Source organism: Calonectris borealis, chromosome 3, assembly GCF_964195595.1.
Source record: "Calonectris borealis chromosome 3, bCalBor7.hap1.2, whole genome shotgun sequence".
Lineage (NCBI taxonomy): Eukaryota > Metazoa > Chordata > Aves > Procellariiformes > Procellariidae > Calonectris > Calonectris borealis.
The window spans coordinates 119,627,753-119,636,283 of NC_134314.1; positions in this window are offsets into that span (position 1 = coordinate 119,627,753).

The window sequence follows — 8,531 nt, forward strand, 5'->3', positions numbered from 1 at the left end:
GTATTTCATGATCATACAGTGTGGCTCTTTGTCTCCTTCTAGTGGCTTACATTTGTTATAGATTTGCTACTGACTCCAAACTATTACAGATACATACTTTTGTTCAGTTAACTGGAGTTCCTATACTGAGTGCCATAGGTCTTGGAATTTCTTGAGGCAGTTCACGCAGAGGATTACTAGGTATATAAGCATTCGTTTTTTGCTTAAAAAACGTTGCTTGTGTGGTTTTCAAGAGCAGAGAGTGAAGAGTTAAGGATTTCCATTTATCCCAGCCAAAATCTGATTGAGATACAGCTCATATAAATTCAATTGTTTTATGCTGGTGCCACTCTGAAAATATATTATGATTTTATATATGGACATCTATACAAAAATCTATCCATGAAAAGCTATACTGCCATCCGGTACTTAATGGAAGCCGTTTCATTTGAGAGGCCTGTGAATGATTATTGGTTTTTCTCTATTGTTCCCAAAACAACCGAAAACAATCCTGAATATTTTCTCCAAAGTAGTCAAAGTGACAGACATCTTTAAGATAATTACTCCTTTATTATGATGTATCTCGTTCATTGTACATACTATATATTGACTCCTGCGGAGTCAATGTTCTTTGCAGAACAGACATGGAGGCCAAATCCTTAGTCTTGACCTCACTGGAAACATTATGCTTACAGCCTGGGTCATGCAAAGCACCATGCCTGACGTACAGACCAGCTGTGACAACTCCAACTCCCAGAAACAATGCCACTTTAAAATCTTTTAGAGATGCTCATATATAAGACAAGATTAATAAAAAAATAGCCTAGATTCTTCTGCTGTGAATCTGATGTGAATACAAAGAAGGATCCTAGAAGCTACTTGTAACAAAGGGGTTAATGAATCATTGGCAGAATAAAACTACAGATGCTAAAATCAGACCAAAAGCAAAAGGTGGTTGTAATAGGCATCTACAGTCATCCTAAGGGAGAAAATAAAGCAATAGAATTGCTTTGTCTGCAAGTCCAGCTTCTGCTGACACTGAACGCTCTTTTTGGCCTTTTAATGTGAGTCTTAATGAAAGCAGCCAAGATACTTCATTAAATAATTCAACCTTTTTAAGTAGATACTTTTATCAGGTGTCCACCACAAGCCCTTTCTATCAATTACTAGAAAGCCAGTACATCCAACCACAGAGAACATTCCCTTTTTATTCTGTCAGTCTGTTTTAAACCTCTAGATTCAGCAATCATGCTGAAAATGCTAAACCAATGCAGACTTAAATGAGATTAAGTCAGTGAGAATACAGCTACGCTATGTTAAAACTAAACTGACAAATTTTGTGTTACCTCTGGTCAGTCTGTAGCTTAGGTTTAAAACATGTTTGTCTAAACTTGTGCAACATCACATTTTAAACTATTTCAAGAGTGAGTTAGTCTGCACCTGGGTAACCTGAGCTGCAGACCATTTCACAACAGTTCCTGGTCTAGCATGTTTAAAGTCAAGTTACGGCCAAAGTCATTAAAAAGCAGAGTATGAGACGGTACCTTTTAAAATCCCACGTTGGAGCGAGCAGGCCAGTTTGGGAGATGTTAGTATGTGTAGTTCACTTGTGTCTGAAGGGCCTTAGCCACGTTGGGCATTTCTGGAATAGGCATTTTGTGATTGTGAGGCCTGTTTCTTTGCAATGTAATCTAATGAATTTGCAATCTGATGTGTGGGCAGACCAGCAAGTTACCAGACGGGGGTGTAGCAGGAGTAAGCTGAAGCATGAACATCCATCTGCGTGCCACTACCTGCCTGCCTACGTGCACTTGCCACTCAGTGGAAGAGGGGTGAGTACCTGATGTTTCTTCTGGCATACCAGAAGACAAATACTTGCAAAAGGACAGTTACAGGCAGCTGCCTGGTTCAATGGCATGTTTATGGTAACTTATGTCTCTGCCTGTATTCTACAGAGACCAGATATATGCAGGGAGTGGGGAGGCAGGGCAGGATAGAGAGTTTTCAGTGGTTTATTGCAAGGCGGATGGTGAGTCCAGGAAGAGAGACCAAGATATCTGGCTGCCAGGTTTGTGCCCCAGCCACCAGATAGGGTAAGAAGGGGAATAGAGTCTTCAGGCTAACCCGCAGGGATGTCTCACATCTTCAGGAACTAAAAAAACTGTAGCAGTGACACTTAGGACAGTGGAGAAGAAGTGTAACCTCCAAAATTTTCCATGTTGTGTTACAGTTTGCTGGCTTGGGGACAGCGTATGTGGCAGCCTAAGCCCAGGTGAACTTAGACTCACCTTTCCGTTAAAAAGCTCTGGAAATGTCTTTTTTTCTGCACTCAAATTAAATTAGAATGACTTAAACCTACTAAACACAGACTCTTTTCCTTTTTGAAAACATAACATTTCTAATCAAAATACAGATGTAAAAGTACATGGAAAGAAGGAAACTGAGCTTGATGTAGCTTTGTTTTAGGGAGGAAAAATAATATAATTCAATAAGACTAGCTTAAACCCTCTGATTAAAGCTTTTTTAACATAACAGATAAGGAGGATGAGATCTACACTGAGATAAAGATAGTTAGTACAGATCAAAAGAGCTTGTGTTCGTGCCAACTAGATTAAATGACAGGATGTGGTGAGGTGCTGGGTACCATATCTTGTTACTTTACATACAAAGCTTTATTTGCTGAATGTAGATATATCTATTAGGTTATATGCATTTATATATGGAAACTGTAGAAATAAATTGAAAGCGATCTAGTATTTGTTCTGATATTGTTCTAAGATTGCATTTCTTCCAATTAGTATGTAAAGCTGTAATTTTTTATAGCTGTCTCTCTCATTAAGATTGCGGAAGTAAATTATATTAGAAATTGAGGTTTATTTCTAAATGCATTAGCATTCCACCATTCTCACTTGTTAGTTTCTGTGCATAAATTCAATAGAACCATATATTTTGTACTCCAACTTCATTTTAGCAGGAAGCCTAGGACAACTTTAGGAGTAAATTAAACTTAGGACCCAAATTGCAGTTGTCATTTTAAAGGGTTTTTTTAATATTTATTTATCTGCACATGGCCCCTGAGGAGGCCTCCCCCAGGACTGGAAGGCTCTTTGGTCTAACCCAGTGTGGCCGCTCTTATGTTTCTCATACACTCTGCAACAGCAGGATGTGGGAGGAAGGGAATGTGAATGTCAGGAAGGGAAAACACTGCCGGATATGAAGATGCCACAGGCCCGTGCCACTGTGCACTTCTGCAAGGCAGCAGGAAGGGTCTGTCCCCCACATCTGCTGAACAGGCCGCAAAGTCCTGCCCGGTCGAGCTACGCCAGAAAGAAACACGAAGGAGAGATTCTGTCATCTCTGCAGGAAGATTGATGATTCAGAAAATGAAAGGTTTATCATGGGATGCAACTGAACTGAACAGATTTCATTAGCTGCACCTACCTTTTATTGTTATTTTTCATTGTTGCAGCAGTGCTGCCCAGAAACCTAAGCCTCACGATGCTCCAAGCTGGAAATACTCATAAGAAGATTGTCTCTGTCTCAGAAATCTTAAACAATAAGCAAAAGACAAAAGATTAAGAGAGCAGGAGGAAAAAGCATTTAGTACACAGAGGACATCGCTAGTGTTGGATTATTTCTGGCGGACAGATGCAGGACAGGCTGGAGCAACATCCCAGCATAATCAGAGCCAGAAACAGCTACAACGGCAGTAGAAGAGGTGCACATTATGCTCTGCGACACAGGGAAGCGGGCAAGAGGGTGCAGCTCCCTTAGCCCTCCCAGCAAATCCACAAATAAGAACAACTTAAGGCTTTGCGCCACATGTAGTCATTCACATCTGTGCAAAGTGAGGCTAAAGTAGCATTTCTGTGCTGATGGAAATGTTCGCACAAAAAATCAGGTCCTCCATATTTTATGAAACACAAATATTGCCAGTGGTGGGTTTTAATGTAAGCAGCCTCTGCCTGTAAGGGAAGGAACTGGAAGCAGCTGGGACTTGGAGACTTAACCGGTAATTTACTTGAAAGAAAGAGTAGTTTCAACTGCAAGACACTAACAGTCAGTCTAACAGTGGGCAACTGATACAATGCAATCTGGGAAACAGGCTGAGCTACTCTTTCTGAATCACTGCCACACAAAAAGGTCTCATCAGGTCTCAATTGCGGTGTAGTTCTGTGGGCCTTACTGCCATTCTGCAACCTACGCGTCCTCTGGCTTCAGAGAATGTCTTCAATGTTTCATAACCTTAAAATCTCAAGCAACCTAGGAGAGCTTGCCTTTGCTTGTTTTATTTATGTTGCTGATGGGCTTTTCACAGTGATGAAAAACAGCTTCACTGCCACGCTTAAGAAAGTCAGGGTGTAACATTCTGATCAGGAAATACCCTGAGAGGCTGGCAACCTTGGGTGGCCTCTCGCACACTGACAAGAGAAGAAGCAGCCATTGGTCTGGGAAGGGAACCCCAGTCTGTGCATTCTGCACAGGCTGTTTTTACTGCCAAGCTCAATAGAGGAGGGAACTTAGAGGTGCCTCCACATGCTTCTGCAGCTCGGCACTCTCTGCACATCCCCAGCCATGGAGATGGTGACTAAATATTTATTAACATTGTGGAGGCAGGGAGTAGAGGCAGGAGGGAAGGAGATCTCTTGGAAGTAGAGAAAACTGGAGCAGACACATCTGTCCCAGAGGCTGTAGCTGTACTACTAAGCTAAACGGCAACGGGCTTGTTTTCTGGCTCAGAGACCAATTGGCATAGCTTGTGACCATACCGTTAAATTGAGCTGGTCTTCAAAGCAGGGCTGCCGCACGCAGGCTGCCTATTTGGAACAGCTCCTGCTCACGCTACAGTCCTGAACCACATCAGCAAATTATTGGGCCAGTTGCTAGTTGGCCCAGATCAACTAGTTAAGAGTGTAACACTGAAGAGTATTATAGGGAAGAGATATTCTGCTGTGATCCCCTTTGCTGCAGGGTCCTGCAAAACTTCCTTGCCTCTTTGCTGGCAATTGCCGCCTTGGTGGCTGAGGAGGAGGAAGGCCAGAGCATGGGGCAGCTACTCACTGCCCTTGGGACCCTAGATAGTCTTGCAGCCGTCAAGCAACACTGACCCACTTCCAGTGTCCTCTGTGGACAGTGCTGTGCAACTGCAAGGGCAGGCTGTGCAGCGAGAAGCAGATCTTCCCAAAAAGGCCATCAAGGAATGAAAACCTTTTACGGCCAAGGCTAGAACTGGCCACATCACCAAGTCACCAAATAGCTCTGGCCCAGTTCCACAGAAATCCCATCTGGTCTTTCCTCTGGGCTGAACCTGCACTGCCACAGGCAGTCCCGTAGCCATGCTTTATACTGTACGCGGAAGGATTCAGCTCTCAGCTCCTGCCTGAGTTAACAGCTGCCCTTGCCTAAAGTACTGGGACTTGTATTTGCTACTGCAAAATATCTTGCACGCACAAAGGCTTTAAATACACTCTAGACATACAGACTGTGATCTGGAGATTCTTTGAGGAGTGCGCAGTTGTTCTGTTCAGAGTGCCTACTACTGAAAATACAGCAGTAACGGCATCAGGAGCAAGAAAATGCAGGCTTAATAATTGGGAAAAAAGCAGTAAATCAACGTATTTTCTGGCAGTTTGTCGATACCAACTTTACAGTTAGACAACTTTATTACAGTGATGAATATGCAGGCCACAAGTTAGTAGCTTCTTACTTATAAATCAGTCAGCTTAGCCAAACAACCCCTATTTGCTATCAAATATATTCCATGGCAATAATTTAGGGAAGATGAACTGAACTGTATTGGCAAGCTATATATGCTGTGGTCTGAAGTTATCATTGGAGGACAGATGTCCTTCTTCCACACAATTCCCTTTCTTGCGTGCACCAGTTCCGTGATGTCCCTAGGAGCATCAGTGGTTGTGAAGGGGCAAGGGTATGTGCACTTCCAAATGTTAGTATATGCTGTGCACCTCACAGGTTTGCCATTTATTCCCCGCTTCAACTCTGCCCTTCAGAGTTACAGTTGCTATCTTGGATGGCACAAGCAGTAATTAATTATAAACTAATACAGTTCACACGTGAGCCGTTCTAACTTCATTGGGTAAATTCTCAAATGCTGGCATGCTACTTAACTTCTTCCTGAGTCCTTTCTTCTGTCGTGCCTCTTTTGTTGCTGATTCTGGTTTTTAATACCTTCTATATCACAGCTGAACTTTGGAAAATCAGAGACAATAGGTGATGTTTCACCCACCTTGACAGCGCGCTGTATTGTAGCTTCCCCTAGAGATTTATAACTTGCCTTACTTTGCTTAAAATTCAATCCAAGTCATGGCTAAGCTGTAAATAATTTTTTCTTTTTGTGATGAAAACTATATACTGTAGGCCAAATATAGACAACCTGCACAGAAACCTTGGAGGGCTGTAATCTCCAAGGACCTGTACAAATGGTGAAAGTCAAAGTAACTATATTGATGTGAAAGAAAAAACCCTGATTTGTAATAGCCGGGGATTTGGGCAACACCTGGCAGAAAAAAAACAAACAAACAAACGTGTGACACATACCTATATTCTGACTGCAGTCATGCCCATAAACAGATTTTTCTCTTCCATGAGCATACAAGGATGGTTTGCACAGGAAACAAGCAATACCTGCCAAGCAGATATACTTGTTAAATGCGGTCACTCACGATAGAGCCATCGAACTCGGTAGCACATTCCATTCCCTGGCCCTGGGCGAGGCAGGGGTTTTCCAGAGTGCTCCTTGGTGCTGCATCAGAGGGGATTTGTCCCTGTGCATTTCATCTCTGATGCATTATGATTTTATTTAGAACACACTTTAGTTCTTCACCGTCCAGGCTGCAGAGGCAAGATGCCAGTCTTCAGCAAGCGGGGGAAGGACTATAAATAGAGCAGGCTAGGCTGTCACAGGCAGCTTTTGGTCTGCTTAAGTTTCTTGTTTAGCCTGGGAGAAGCAGAAATCCAGTCTGCTGAGGAGATACAGCATAGTGTAGGCATTAGCAACAGCTCTTCTCTCCAGCTAGTAACTGTCTTTCATTTTTTAGGTACACAGATACAGTCACTTACCTTTCCTGAACAAGGACAGCACTACCATTCATCTACACTTCCCTCCAGCTCTCTTAGCTTTTTGCAAACTCTTGCCATGCAAACCGTCATGTGTTTTCATGAAACCAGCTACTCATGAGGAAATGCATTCCTTCATTTTCAAAACAACAAATAAAATGAATCCCAAAATTAAGTACCCAGAGGTAACACACATTTCATCTTTTGGTGGCCCATGGAGCTTTAAGAAGTGTGGTTTATTAGTTCTTGCTCTAATTTGTATCACCATCATGTAGGCTCACTAGGAGCTCTCCCTGGAGTTGTTTGTGTAAGGAAGGGACATTATTGCTGCAGGCCAAGTACGTAACAAAAGTACTACCAAGAGCCCAGTTCTGCACTCAGAGTTCTTTGTTCTCCCTCACAGGTACCTATACTGAAAGCTTTTTCTTCCCTTACTCTGTGCTTGACTCAGAAGAGAGAAAGCAGATTTCCACAAATTTCCGCTGCCTAGCATACCATTTAGTGAGTATATTTTATTTACAGCACAAAGCTAATGGAGGCCATCTCTGAACAGCACATTTTAGACTCAAAGCACTTGAATTGATTCTTTGAACTCCACACCCACACTTGCTTTTCAAAGCAAGCTGCAGCCAAGATTGCACAGCAGTAGTTCCCCCTACTCTCTCCTGCTGGGATGCACCCTAAGAGGGACAACATTTAAAATAATCTCAGAATATGCTCTCAGCATTACGCTATGCACACAAGCAGATGGGATTACTTGTGTCAAAAAAAAAAATATTCGCGTACTAAATATTACACTTGAAAGCAAACCATCAAGTCTTAGGGAAGACAGCTGGATCTCTTAAATCTTTGCCTTCCACCAAATATTCAGCCTACATCCCTCGGAAGAGCACTTGCAGACCTCTGTACGTCCGACATGCTACACAACCTGCCATTTGCTTGCCAAGCCAGCATGAAACCCGCATGTACACCTGCGCCAGAGGTTAGCACGGCACGTTTTTGACAGATGGACAGACCGCGTGAGCCCTTGCTCGGGGAACTTGAAATTCTGGGCTCAGCCTTTGCAGCTCTGATGCCAGCCCACAGCACTGGGAACCTTCCTCGTCGGGGCATCCCCATGGTTCTGGCCGCGCTGGGGCACCTTCCCAGTCCCAAGCCACTGAGCAAGATGCCTCCTTCACAGGGGGACGGATTCCCACTGGTGAAACCTACAGGCTGCTTTACTGGAAATTAACTTTTGTTACAGTTTCAGACACCTCCCAGTTTGTTACTATCAGTTACTGTGCTTTCATCCGTGCTGGCCCTTGCTGAACCCGAGATACAAGAGCCTAAATTTGAGGGCAGGCTAGAGCCGAGGATCACTGACCAACTAAAACCATGGACTTCCACAGACACATTGGGTTTATGGTCTCTTGCAACTTTCCTGCTGGCCCCTTTCTGCTACAAAAGCATTAATGATTTCTCTGTTCTACAAG